We start from the raw sequence: 14,926 nt of genomic DNA, 5'->3' as shown, positions 1-14,926 counted from the left end.
TTGAAAATTCTGGAGGTAATGCAGTTGTTAGTATGAGAAGGTAATACTGGAGTGTGATCTTGGGCTCAATAATACTCCTCGGTGTGCAGGGCGGGTTCCGCATCCAGGTTCCGACTTCCGGGTTCGCTGTTGTAACATGGGTGATAAGGCACTAATTGGAGCAATCAACTTCACAGGGTGGGTTTGAGGCCTTCGTCCTGCCCAATCAGTGTTGGAGGGCGGGATGTCCATCATCCAAAGTCTTTGGCTATGACCCAGAACGAGATCATGGCCAGTAGTTTAAAGGGCTCCCTGGCACAGAACAGTGTCAAGGCACCCAGCAAATCCTGACAATTGCCAGAGTTGTTAGGCTCATTGGGATGTCAGAGATTTGCATGCTTTTAAGTGAGTGTGCTTCTAATTGAGTTCTGATGTGTCCAAACTTTGTCACTGAGCAGGGGAGGTTTTATTTTTGAACCTGAACCAAATTTTCCATATCTTTGCATGGAGGAGTTGTCTAATTGTTGCATGTTTCCCTCCAAAGATGTCAGAACCATTAGAGTGAGGGGAGAGGCAGGAGATGTAGGCTTTCCTTATCCCTAGTTTGTTGGTTTACTCTGGGCATCAACAACTCAAAACTGCCAAGTTAATCCAAACCAAGCAAATTTATTTAATACATCTAAGTTCTGTTTCTACAAGCATTATACTGACATATCCACGTGGACTGAGTTGCCTGGTTGCCTGGATTGTCCAAGAGTTGGATTTGAATGGATGGTCAGTCTTCCCTGTTCCTGGCTCCAAGTAGTTGACCAAGCTACTTTGTTTCCGAGCTAGCCAAGCAGTTAATCAGACTACTCCACTTCCAAGCTGGCTAGCTATCATACTGGGGTGTCTTCTCTTATACCCCATTTCATGCCTGCAGCCTGCACGAACAGTCCTCGATAGGTCGACCCCACTGTCCAGTGCTTAGTGATTGTGTCATGTCTGTCATGATCAGTTGACCCTTCATCGATTTCAGCATCTGCTTGCTTTGAGGGTCTTATTTCTCAGTTTTGACCACACTCAATAACTAGTTATTTTGTTCTCTGCCTGTCGGGAGATAACTTAGACATGGTCTCATTCTGTGGCCTCTCAGGTCACCAGGCAACCAGCCCATGGTACATTGATCACATTGTTAATGATATGACCTTATTAATGACACAACTTTATATTTGGTATAACCTTGTTGTTGATATAACCCTGTTAATGATAGATTTTCAAACTCTAGCATTCTGACTCCCCACCCCGCCCCCTTTTTTCCATCTCAGTGGGGTTATACCTTATTTTGCTATATTCAATAAGTTCTGTTCTCAAAATCTGCTTATGTGCTCTCTCTAAATTGGTAGATCATGTCATGCGTATTTCAAGAGTTCCACGGTTGTTGTTTACAGGGAGAAGGGCCAAACCAACCCCTCGATTTAATGATGGCTCACTCAGAGCCTTCCTCTGCGTGGTGTCAAACCAACATGAGCAGCTCATGCCATCCAGGGGGAAGAGAAGAAAACCTACCAAAATACGAGCTAGCTGGGGGGAGGTAGCTGCAAAGATCAGCGACGTTGGGCTGATGAGGAGCATCTGGCCTTAACGCCAGAAGAGGCTCAATGACTTCATGAGAGCAGCCAGGGTGAGTAAGTCCTTGGTTTGTGTAATCTTGTGCCAGTAAGCTATAGGGTGTCGTTGCAAATGCAGGAAGAACGTGAGGTTGGTTGGAGCTCCAAGGCGGCATGATGCAACAAAGACATTGCAGACAGCAACGATCTCAATGTGCTGTTATAGCTTTGGTCCAGTTGGACGGTGGGAGGTTTTTAGTCTGTGCAGATAAGGAATGTACATGGCTCTTAGGCCGCCAGGCACTTTGCTAATAATGCATGGTAGCTTTCCATTAAATAAGTTGACAGTGCTAGTGATTGCAATTTTACACATCTTTTCAGGAGAAGTGTGCGTACAATATCTGAGAGCAAGGCCAGACTGGCAGGGATGTGCTAAACCTAGTGGTCTTGACTCCATTTGAAGGGAAGGTTTTGATGCTCACTGACACAGAGTCATGCAGGAGCATTGGCAGAAGCGAGATTGGAAGAAGGCATGGGTCTGGTGAAATGGCAAATGGCGCAAACCACTAAAGAAGAGGAGAGGGCAAGTGGGAGGTGGATGGAGGTTTGGCATGATGCAATGTAACTTATTAATAATCGTTCTGAGACTAAAAGCCTGGGAGGCTTCATAATTGGAAGCTTCAGATGTTGTTACATGTGTGTATTGTGTCTGCATAGTATCATTTCTCATGTTGGACATGAGTAATATTGCAGAACTTAGTGAAAGTCAGATATGGGAAGGTCTGTAATGACCGCTAACTCCCTTATGGTCTCTGTCGCAGGTGAAGCCTCTTCCGTGGACCCTCCTCTGGATGCTGTGCCACCACTCCCCTTTGAGGAGGAGGAGGAAGAGCCCTTGGAGGATGCAGCGTTACATCCTCTATCTGTCCCAAGCCCCATTGCAGATACTGGCACCTCAGGAGGCATTTGAACGTTGGAACGGGGACATGTAGTCTGGTGAGGACACTTCACAGTCGCATGTACAGCTGCTAGAGAGGCAGCTGGCCTCGGGGAGTCGGAGGAGTGTCTGGGGTGATCCAGAGACTGATTCCGTGTTGGATGATGAGCCTCTGGAGTCGCCCGTGAGGTGGCAAATGCTGTATGCTCAGCGCAAAGTCCGTAAAGATTTTGCAGGTATACCAAATGGCCTGGACTGTGGGGGTGTCCATCCAGGCCATGTGTACTGCGATCACCCACTCCTCCAAGTGCCAAGCTCCCTTCATGGACAGATTGGCAACTGTCTTGGAGGAGCAAACTGAGTGTATTTTAGATGCTGTCATTGGTTTGCTCTCTGACCTGCACGCTATCACTCTGGCTCTGAGCTCAGGGCCCAGAGCCATGGTGATGGGTACTGGGAGCATGGGCACAGAACCAGTTCCTGGGACCTCACTGGAAGTGAGGGAGGACCAGACAGTCCTAATGGTGGAGGATGAGCAACAGCTGCTGCCATCTGCAATCACCTCTGAGGGCACTTCTGATGGGAGCAGCATCTCCTCTGTCCACTCTCCATTGATACAGTGCTCATGCAGTGCTGTGGCAAGAGAAGACCCTTCTGCCTCTCAGCTGGAGTCTTCTAATGTGGTGGGCCGCAGCCGCAGAGAGGACACCTGCCGGAGTTATCCAAGGGAGATGGCAAATCAACAGCCTCTCCCCAGTGCAGCAGCAAGTGAGCAGGGAGCACTGAGCTGGAGCGCTCGTAAGCGCATCAAAAAATCTCCATAGTAGCCATCAAGGGGGACACATGGGGAGTAGCTTATTCCTGTGAAGGTAACTAATCATCGTAACTTTGTAAATAAACCCAGACCATATATTCCCTCATGTTGACGTTTTTATGCTATACTGTAGCTGTGGGACTTGTGCTGGGAGATAAATGAAATCTTTATAATATCGATTCAGGTCAGGATGCCTCATGTATTAATGTTTGGAAAGCGTAGGTGTGTTCACATGGCAGTGACATGAGTTGCACATGGAAAAAGGTTTGGACACCTGGCATCTATGCATCTCTGAGGCTGGGATTTTTGATATTATAGAAACCTCTGCCTTAGTAAGGCATCTCTGGTCTCATCCATGGAATCAGAGCCAGGGCCCTTGACCCGAATGATCACCATGTTTCCCCAATTCATCCTTGCCCTTATCCTATGGGGAATGGCCCCTATCTGCCATGCCCCCATCCTCCTGAGCATCCCCTCTTTCAATAATGAGGTTATGTAGGGCACAGCACACCACGACCATCAGGGGCACAAGTGAGGGGGAGTGCTGAAATGACCCTCCAGATCTGTCCAAGCCTCTGAATCTCATCTTCAAGAGGCCAATGGTCTACTTGGCAATGGCCCTGGTGCTTCTGTGGCTGTCATTGTATCTCCTCTCTGCTTCTGTTCAAGGCACCTCCAAGGTGATATTAACCATTTCTTCAATGGGTACAGCTTGTTGCCTATTAGCCATCCATCGAGGGATTCAGGGCCACCGAATAAGTCTGGTACCTGTGAGTTTCGAAGAATGAGGGAGTTGTGGCTGCTGCCCAGGTAACTGGTGCATACCTGCATGATCCACCGCCGATAATGATCACAGACCAGCCAATGAGTGGAAGCCCTTCTTGTTGATGAAGGTACAGGGCTGTCCAGCAGGAGCTTTTAAGGTGACATGACTGCAATCAATGGCTCCATGTACTCTAGGGTTTGCCGCAAACCATCTGGCTCCATCCAATTGACTCTGCTCGTCCAGTATGAGAAAGATGTAATTCCTTGACCTTTGAAACATAGTATCAGTAAAGATCTTGATGCAGTGGCGTGCAGCAGGTTGAGTTATGCCACTTAGGTCTCCACATGCTGCCTGAAAGGAGCCTGTTGCACAGAAGTTGAGCGCGACAGTGACCTTCAGAGCTACAGGTATCTGGTGCCCTTCCAATAAAGTTGGAGGAGACTTCCCTTGCGAGCATGTCACAGAGTGTTGTGACTGTGGCTTTTGAGAGCCTGAGCCTCTTCTTGCATTGTGTCTCTGATATCTGCAGATAGCTCAGTCTCTATCAGCTCGGGGGCTGTATAAGACCTTCCACCTCTTCGCTGAGCATTTATGATTGTTTCATTACCCTCAGGGTCGGGTGCAGCTCTGGCCCCCTCATACACCACTAGTACATCTTGGACCTCCTGATCTGCCCTTCTTTCTCTCACTTTCCTCCTCTGCCTCATCTTCCTCACTGGAGGTTGTGTCTCCCACTGAAACTACAATGCCAATCTTTCTCAGCTACTTTAAAGTCTGGGGTGATGGACAAGCATTAAGTACACCACTCAACAGAGCATTCAGCAGGCAGATAAAAGTCCAATAATTAATAGAAACCCTGCTCCTTGAATGAAGCACTCACAGCAGTTACAGAACTCTGAACTGCTAAAATGAGACTCAGGGATCAGCTGAACCTTTTAAACCCATCCTGTCAAGCTTCCTCAAAAAAACCACAGGAACCCCACATGGCAACAAGCAGACTCTACAAGCATATAAGTGCTGGCATTTAAGCTGTCTCCCTTGCACTCTCATGCACCAACTCAGCCGTCAACAGTACCATGGCTTCACATGCCCATAGCAAAGAATTACAGACCTTCAGTTGTCTCTTTGGACTTTCTTGCCTCTTGCAAGCTGTCCTCACTTTAAATCTGCTGTCTGCAGCTTTTGTCTCTTTAAATCTGTATCTTGGAGCCGTTCTCTCTGCTCCTCACTCTTAACTTCATTAACAGGACCTTTTCCAGGTTCCTGTTCTTCCTTTGATAGAAGGTCTGCTTGGGGCTTTCCCCCATTTCTGTCTCACTCCTTTGGCCTTGGGACCTTTTCATTCTTTTGGGAAATATGCAACCCCCTCTCCTAGTGTCCAGTCTCTCTGGGCTCTTGGCACCAAACTGAACTTTAGCTTGGAGTTGGCCACCTGCCCCTTTTAGGCTGCTTCTGCTTCACAGATGTTTTCAAGCCAACTGAACTCAAAACTGTTGTTCCTTTAGATTTTTGTGTGGCTGTAGGAGGGACCTGCTTCTCTGGGCCCCTGTTGCTAGACAACAGCCCAATTCTTCTACCTTTGCGTTTGCTTAACTTCTTAAGTCGTAAACTCTCATTAGAAATGCAAGCACCTTTTTAAAGTGAAACTAAAACTCCATTTGACCTTTCTTAACACACGGATACAGAAGTACAAATCAAACCCAAACATCAAAGCTAAAATTCATTCGTAACACTCAAAAAATACAAATATAACTTATTTAAACTATCTCTATTTCCTAACAGTTTCAATCAAGTTGCCTCTTACTCTTCTAAACCCCAGCGGATACAAGCTTAGCCTGTCCACCCTTTCCTCATAAGACAACTCACCCATTCCAGGTATTAATCTGGTAAATGTTCTGACAACTGCTTCCAACACATTTACATACTTCCTTAAATAAGGTGACCAACACTGTACACAGTACTCCAAATGTGTTTTCACTAGTGTCCTGTACAACTGAAGCATAACCTCCCTACTTTTGTATTCAAGTCCCCTTGCAATAAATGATAACATTCTATTAGCTTTCCTAATTACTTGCTGTACTCGCATACTATCCTTGTGTTGAACAACAACAACCACAACCATGTTAGAGATGGTCATTGCCTGGAACTTGTGCGGCACGCATGTTAATTGCCACTTGTCAGCACAAGACTAGACATTGTCCAGGACTTGCTGCATTTGGACATAGACCACTTCAGTATCTGAGGAGTCATGAATGGTGCTGAACATTGTGCAATCATCAGCAAACATCCCATTTCTTACATTATGATAGAAGAAAGATTATTGATGAAGCAGCTGAAGATGGCTGGGCCTAGGACACTATCCTGAGGAACTCCTGCAGTGATGTCCTGGAACAGAAATGATTGATCTCCAACAGCCACAACCATCTTCCTTTGTGCTGGATATGTTTCCAACCAGTGGAGCATTTTCCCCCTGATTTCCATTGACTCCAATTTTGCTAGGGCCCCTTGATGCCACACTCGGTCAAATGCTGCCCTAATGTCAAGGGCAGTCACTCTCGCCTCACCTCTGGAGTTCAGCTCTTTTCTCCATGTTTGAACCAAGGCTGTAATGAGGACAGAAGCTGAGTGACAGTGGTAGAATCCAAACAGAGCATCAGTGAGCAAATTATTACAAGGCAAGTGTCACTTGATAACACTGTTATTGGCCCTTGCCATCACTTTACTGATGACTGAGAGTAGACTCATGGGGCAGTAATTGGCCAGGTTGGATTTATCCAGCTTTTTGTGTACAGAACATTTTCCACATTGCCGGGTAGATGCCAGTGTTGTGTCTGTACTGGAACAGCTTGGCTAGGGGCGTGGAAATTTCTGGAGTAGAAGCCTTCAAAACAATTGCCGCAATATTGTCAGGGCCCATAGCCTTTGCAATGTCCAGTGCCTTCAACCGTTTCCTGATATCATGTGGAGTGAATCAAACTGGCTGAAGACTGGCATCTGTGATGCTGGGGACCTCCAGAGGAGGCCGAGACGGATCAACCACTTGGCACTTCTGGCTGAAGGTTGTTGTGAATGCTTCAGTCTTGTCTTTTGCACTGATGTGCTGTGCTCCTCCATCATAGAGGATGGGGATATTTGTGGAGCCTCCTCCTTCAGTGAGTTGTTTAACTGTCCACCACCGTTCACAACTGGATGTGGCAGGACTGCAGAGCTTAGATCTGATCATTTGGTTGTGGAATCACTTAGCTCTGTCTATTGCTTACAGTTTATGCTGTTTGGCACGCAAGTTGTAGCTTCACCAGGTAGACACCTCATTTTTAGGTATGTCTGGTGCTGCCCCAGGCATGCCCTCTTGCACTCGTCATTGAACCAGGGCTGATCTCTTGGCTTGGTCGTATTGATAGAATGGAGGATATGCTGGGTCATAAGGTTGAAAATTGTGATTGAGTACAATTCTGCTGCTGCTGATGGTCCATTGTGCCTCATGGGTGCCCAGTCTTGAGATCTAGATCTGTTCGAAAGCTATCCCATTTAGCATCACAACACAATGGAGGGTATTCTCAATGTGAAGACGGGACTTCGTCCCCGCAAGATCTGTGCGGTGGTCATTGCTACTGATACTGTGATGGACCGATGTGTCTGCAGCAGGCAGTTTGGTGAGGATAAGGTCAAGTAGTTTTTCCCTCTTGTTGGTTCCCTCACCACCTGCTGCAGACCCAGTCTAGCAGCTATGTCCTTTAGAACTTTGCCAGCTCGGCCTGTGGTGGTGCTTCTGAGCCACTCTTGGTGATGGACATTGAAGTCGGCCACCCAGAGTGCATTCTGTGTCTTTGCAATCCTCAGTGCTTCCTCCAAGTGGTGTTCCACATGGAGGAGTACTGATTCATCAGCTGAGGCAGGGGGCAGTATGTGGTAATCAGCAGGATGTTTCCTTGCCCATGTTTGACCTGATGCCATGAGACTTCATGGGATCCAGAGTCGATGTTGAGGACTCCCAGGACAACTCCCTCCCGACTGCATACCACTGTGCCGCCACCTCTGCTAAGTCTGTCCTGCCGGTGGGACAGTAAGTACATTCCCAGGGATGGTGATGGTGGTGTCTGGGACATGACCTGTTCGATGTGATTCTGTGAGTATGACTATGTCAGGTTGTTGATTGACTAGTTTATGAGACCGTCCTCCCAATTTTGGCACAAGCCCCCAGCTGTTAGTAAGGAGGACTTTGCAGAGTCGCCAGGTTTGGGTTTGCCGTTGTCGTTTTCGATGCCTAGGCCGATGCTGGGTGGTCCATCTAGTTTCATTCCTTTTTATTGACCTTTTAGCTGTTTGCTACAACTGAGTGGCTTTCTAGGCCATTTCAGAGGGCATTTAAGAGTCAACCACATTACTGTGGATCTGGAGTCATATGTAGGCCAGATCAGGTGAGGACAGCAGACCAGGTGTTACCTTCATCAACCCCTCCTTGTTACTTCTTCAAAGAACTCAGTCAGGTTAGTGAGACATGATTTTCCCTTAACAAAGCTGCCTGCCTCCTATTAACCCATACTTTTCAAAGTGAGAATTAATTTTGTCCTTTAGAGTGGTCTTTAGTAGTGTCCCCACCCATAATGTTAAACTGATTAGCCTGTAGTTACCTGGTTTATCCATCTCTCCTTTTTTGAACAGGTGTGTAACATTTGCGATTCCTCCAGTTCCTGGAACCATTCCTAAATTCAAGGAGAATTGAATAATTGTGGTCAGAGCTTCTTCTGTCTGCATCCTAGTTTCCCTCAGTTACCTAGCATACATCCCATCAGAGCCTTCAACAGCACGTACCAAACCTGCAACTTCTATATAGAAGAACAAGGGAGCAAATGGTGGGAACACAAAGTTCCCCTCCAAGTCACACACCATTCTGACTTGGAACTGTACTGCCGTTCCTTCATGGTTGCTGGGTCAAAAACATGGAACTCCCTTTCCAGCAGCACTGTGGGTGTACCTACATCAGATGGGCTACAATAGTTCAAAAAAGTGCTCAGCACCACCTTCTCAAGGGCATTCAGAGGTGAGCAACAAATGTTGGCCCTATCAGCGATACTCACGTACCATGAAAAAAATTAAAATAATCTAGTGACTTGTTAACTTTGAGTGGTGCCAATCTACTTAGTATTTTCTTTTTATTTAATTTTATTCAATCGAATATCTCTACTACTGTACCCTACCTCCACTGCAACACTAATTTCATCCCCTTTAGTGAAGAGAGAGGCCAAGTGCTTGCTCAAACAGTAATCCAGTACTTCAATCATACCCACAGCCTCCACAAGATTTTGTTTTTTGTTCCTAATCAACCCCTTTAACCATTCCTTTAACTATCTTTTGACTTTTTATGTGTCATTAAAAGATTTTTGGGTTCCTTTTTATGTTATTTTCTAATCTTTTCTCAAACTCTCTCTTTGCTCTTCTTATACCCTTTTCAAAGAGCTTTTCATGCACTCTTTGTATTCTGCCTGGTTGGTCTGCACCAGACATTTGTCTTAAACTTTGTTCTGCTTTATTTATATCCATTTCTTTTCTTTCTGGATTCAGTTTCTGGAGCTCTCTGGAAAAGCATAATTGTGATTTGGTTACAATGCCTTGCCACAGACAGTAAAGCCTTTGATCAGACATCTTACTGGAAACCAATTCAACCAGATTAATTCACTGCCCTTAACAGAAGCAATAGCCAACTGTTCAACTTTAAAAAAAAGACTTGCATTATATTGTACCTTTCACAAGCTCGGGATGTCGCAAAGAGCTTTAAACCAATTAACTGCTTTTGAAATGTAGTCACTGTTGCCATATAAGAAACACGGTAGCCAATATGCAAATAGCAAGCTCGCACAAACAGCAATGTGATAATAATCTGTTTTTAGTAGTTGAGGGATAAATGTTTTATCATCTCATCCGAAAGGCAGCACATTTGACACTGCAATCCTCTGTCATGCCCAGAACAGGCAATAAGATATTACAAACTTTAAAGCTATATTTTTAAAAAGTGGGCAACAAAAGCTGTTTAAGAAGGCTATGGCATATCATGTGACTTGATAGCATGCAGCTCCAGGCAGTCCTGAAACTCAAGCAAATACCTAGTTAACATATGGACAATTACAGCGACTTGTGAAATTCACACATCCTTTTATTAAAGATGCACCATCAACAGTGAGGAATATAACATCCCAGCTGGTTTGTGATCCTGCTTCATCATGGACGATACGGGCATCGAAACGCAATGGGCGATAAATGAATATGAAGTGGAACTCATCGACCTTTTTCGTATTCTGATGGCTCCTCATCCTAAACACGAAGACCTTGGCTATCTGATAGTCACTAAACAGGATGTTTACCTATTTAACAAAACCTTATTTGGAAAACCACTTTGGACTTGTAACAGATCCCATGGGTAAGGCAGCCATGTTTGTTACTTGCTTTTAGAATATAACAGCAGAAACTGTTCTGAGACAGATACCATCAGACCATCTAAGCCATTGAACCAGCTGCAAGTCAACTATGCAGCCAAGGTAATATACAGATATACCTTGAAAGTGGGAGAACTTTCTCCCTAACATTTTTCAACTTCAAATTCATCTGAGAGCCAATCTTCTGGCAATTCAACTACAGTAAGTCTTGCAGCTTACTGAGAATCTTCTGCTTTTACAAAACCTCTGCACCAGCTAAAGCATCTATTCATCCAAGAAAATACAGTCCTGCTATGAGACAGAAATAATTCCAGATTGTAATTGCATTGTTTTTTTGCCTTCATCTGTATCTCATCTTTGCATGTGTGAGATGTCACGTTTGAACCTCTGGGGCAAGGGTGTGATAATAAAGAACAATCTTTATTTCTAAATACACAAAATCTTGTCGCTGGAATTAGTTAAATTGGGATAAACCATTCTGAGGGTATGAAAACACACTAACCTCATAATTTAAAATACTTTGATCATGGACAACAATAAATCAAATAAATTCTGTCTGTGCCAGCTCCCCCAGTATTGTACTGGAGTGCCAGCCTAAATTATGAGTTCATGTTTCTCATGAGCATGAGCCCACAACTTGGAAAGAGATTCATACCTCATGAATACTGAATGGAGGTTCTCTTCCAAACAACTGATTAACCAGTATGAATCCTCTGCCAGCTGCCCACTGGGTTTCCACCCACATCTCAGCACTTTGAACAGTCATCATTGAAATGTTCAATATTTGCTAACAACAAGCAATAGAAATTCAAACTGTCAAATCAACTGATCAAAGAAGCAGATCTCCTCTCAGGCTAAACTATCACAGAGAGCAACTCTGCCAAGAAGCATTCCAGCTGGATAAGGACCATGTTTGGAGCAAGGTTTGTGGTGAGTTCCTTTGAAATCTAGACATGTCTACATGTTGGCATGTCTTAAAGAGAGTTCAGTAAGCATTGTGTTGCTGGCAGTTGAAGCACTACATCGATCAGAATCCTAACAACTTAGAAAATCTCATCTGTTCTGCCCTACGGTGCTTATTTTAGCATGTATTTATTATTTTCATTGAAGTGAAGGATGATCTGCTGGAGAATGGAATCATTTTAGCATTAACTGTCAACATCAAGTACTCTCACATAAGGGCAAACTACCCTCTCCATGTTTCGCCATGCACTTCCAGGTCAAGTATAATGTGGACTTGATGACGAGCAAAGCTCCCTCTAAACCATGGTGAGGAGGTAATAGATTACATGCCAACAATCCTGTGACTTTAACCACTGTATAACTAAGTTCCTCTGAATGGGAAGAACCCCCAAAATATCCTGACCTTAAGGATAAACTCAACCTCTCAAACCTTAGATGCTATTACTGGATAACCCAGCTTAAGCAGAGTTGTGCAATGATATACAGCCTTGCCATATAACTCAAGTTTGTGTAAGGAAGCCAAAACCTGGCAGCCAGGGTTCCTGATTAAACTACCCTTCTGCAACATGGACAGACGGCCAGAATTGTGAAAAAAATCCCACAGTTACACTCTGGAAAGAGTCTCACCCCTTGCTAAAGATTCCAGAGATTTGCATCGCTAGTCTACTGCAACAGTTGGTTTTCACAGTGAATTCAGAACCTAGCTAGAAAAGGGCATCTCTTGGCTGGACCAACTTCTCTGCAACAATAAGATCCTATCATTCCCAGCAACTAATAGACAAACTGCATCTCAGACAGAAGGTCCATTCAGGTATAGACAATTCAAGCATTTCTTCCTAAATTCAGTGATTCTCCACTAATTGAGGGATAATCAAATTCAAATCTCTCTCCCATAACGACAGGTTCTCACCAGCAAGTAGAACCATAGGAAGGGCAATGGACCAATGAGTCTACAGCAGCTCTTCGGAAGAGCAATCCAATTAGTTCGCTGCTCTTTCTTCTTACCCTTACAATTATTTTTGTCTTTAATTCTATTTTCACCACCTATCTCCAAATTTTCTCTTCCTTATTCTTTCATGAGATATGGGCATTACTGACAAGGGCAGCATTTATTGCCCATCCCTAATTGCTCTTGAATTGAGTAGCTTACTACACAAGCTATTGCAGAAGGCAGTTCAGAGTCAACCACATTGGTATCCACATGGAGGCCAGACTGGTAAAGATGGCAGATTTTCTTCCCTAAAGGGCATTAGTGAATCAGATGGGTTTTTATAACAATCGATGATAGTTGTCACTATCACCACTTCTGAGACTAGCTTTGTATTCCAGATTTTGTGATTGAATGTAAGTTCCACCAGCTGCTGTGGCAGTGGTGGGATTTGAACCCATGTGCCCAGAGCATTAGTCTGGGCGTCTGGATTGCTATTGACATTACCACAATGCCACCCATCTCCCTGAATCATGACAATTCATTATGTTAAAATATTTCCATAAATTGCTTCTGGTTTTGTCAATTATCTTAAATATGTACCTCTGGTTATCGACCCTTCAGCCTTGGAAACTGTTTCCCTTTTTTTACTCTATCTAAACCCTTTATTTAATCATCCATAGACAGCTCAATAAGCCTGTAAATGAGCTCAGAGTGAGATTATCGCTGCCAAATAATGGAACAGCTGTTGCCCAAATCTTGGAGCTTTCTCATCAAAGATGCAGTCGACATCTGCCTTCAGGTTGGCAGAAGGACTTTTATAAGGGGCATTGACTTTGGAGTATGCCTTTATTATGTTATCACAAATTGACTGGATTAACGACTGTGACATTCACAAGTTATAGGTCTTGCTTTTATAATGGCCACAGGCATGAGGAAAAACAAAAAATATTATGACCGGGGTATATATATCCTCCAAACTATGGATTAAAGCAATGTGCGCAACAGTTCCCCTGTCCAGCTGTTACAGGAAATGCTGACACATCGGGATTTTCCATCCTGTAATGCAGACTCTAAGGCAGAGATGGAAATCTGGAAATATTGTTTGATGAATGTAATGGCAAAAAAAGAGTGAGCTCACCCCAGCATTGCACAAAAGCCCAGCACTCTGCTACCGTAGGAAAACATGGAGCCCAGAACCAATATCAGCTGCCACACTGGCATCACAGTTGAGGAGACCTGAGCCTGTCTGGCTGTCAAGTGTTTGTCCTATTGCTTTGGTCGATCTGCTGTAAAGTTGTTGACACAATTCTGAAAGTTGTATTTGTAACTGACTGGAAGGAGCCAAGACAGCCAAGTGTTCAAGATGCAGGAGTGTGCCATCATTGTTTCTTAATCAACATTACTAAAAGAGGTTATCTGGTCATTAACACATTGATGTTTGAGGGAACTTTTTTTAATTCATTTACAGGATGTGGGCTGCACTGGCTGGGCCTGCATTTATTGCCCATCCCTAGGTTGCCCTTGTTCAGGGGCGTTTAAGAGCCAACCATATTGCTGTGGGCCTGGAGTCACATGTAGGCCAGACCAGCTAGCAACTGCAGATTTCTTTCCCCAAAGGACATTAGTGAACCAGATGGGCTTTTAACAACAATCATTTCACTGTCATCATTAGATTTTTAATGGTTTCAAATTCTACTATCAGCCATGGCAAGATTTGAACCTGGGTCCCCAGAGAATTACCCCAGGTTTCTGGATTACTAACCCAGCAACAATACCACTATGCCATCACCTCCCCTTGTACACAAATTGGTTGCTGTGTTTCCAACATTACAACATTGTTGCTGGGTTAGTAATCCAGAAACCCGGGGTAATGCTCTGGGGACCCAGGTTCAAATTTTGCCATGGCTGATGGTAGAATTTGAATCCAATAAAAATCTAGAATTAATAATCTAATGATGACAGTGAAATGATTGTTGTTAAAAGCCCATCTGGTTCACTAATGTCCTTTAGGGAAAGAAATCTGCAGTTGTTAGCTGGTCTGGCCTACATGTGACTCCAGGCCCACAGCAATAAGTCAACCTATTTCCTAATCTTTCTTCTAATGTGTAACACCTGGATCTTCTCTATATTGAATATTGAACTGAACCTGCCATAGTTCTATCGACTTGCAATTTTTGTCTGCATACTTGCGTACTTCGTTTGACTTCCCATTAGAATTAATTGCCCCTTATGTTGGTACCAATTGGTAATTTGGCTAAATCGCATTTTGTTTCTGAATCAGAGCTTTGTATATGGAATAAAAACATAAAGAGCCCCAATACCTGGAATATTACACCTAATACATCCAAGGACATTAAGGAAGAAGGATCTTAGCTCGGAAGATCATGAAGTAAAATCAGTATTGGAGGAGATTAGGAATAGCAAGAGTTAAAGCACTGGTGGAAGTAGTTTACTGGCTCCCTAGTAATAGTTATACTGTTAGACAGAACATTAAACAAGAAATTATTTGAGCATGC

The sequence above is a fragment of the Carcharodon carcharias genome, chromosome 8 (assembly GCF_017639515.1).
Source record: "Carcharodon carcharias isolate sCarCar2 chromosome 8, sCarCar2.pri, whole genome shotgun sequence".
Lineage (NCBI taxonomy): Eukaryota > Metazoa > Chordata > Chondrichthyes > Lamniformes > Lamnidae > Carcharodon > Carcharodon carcharias.
Note: the sequence above shows the minus strand (reverse complement) of the source record.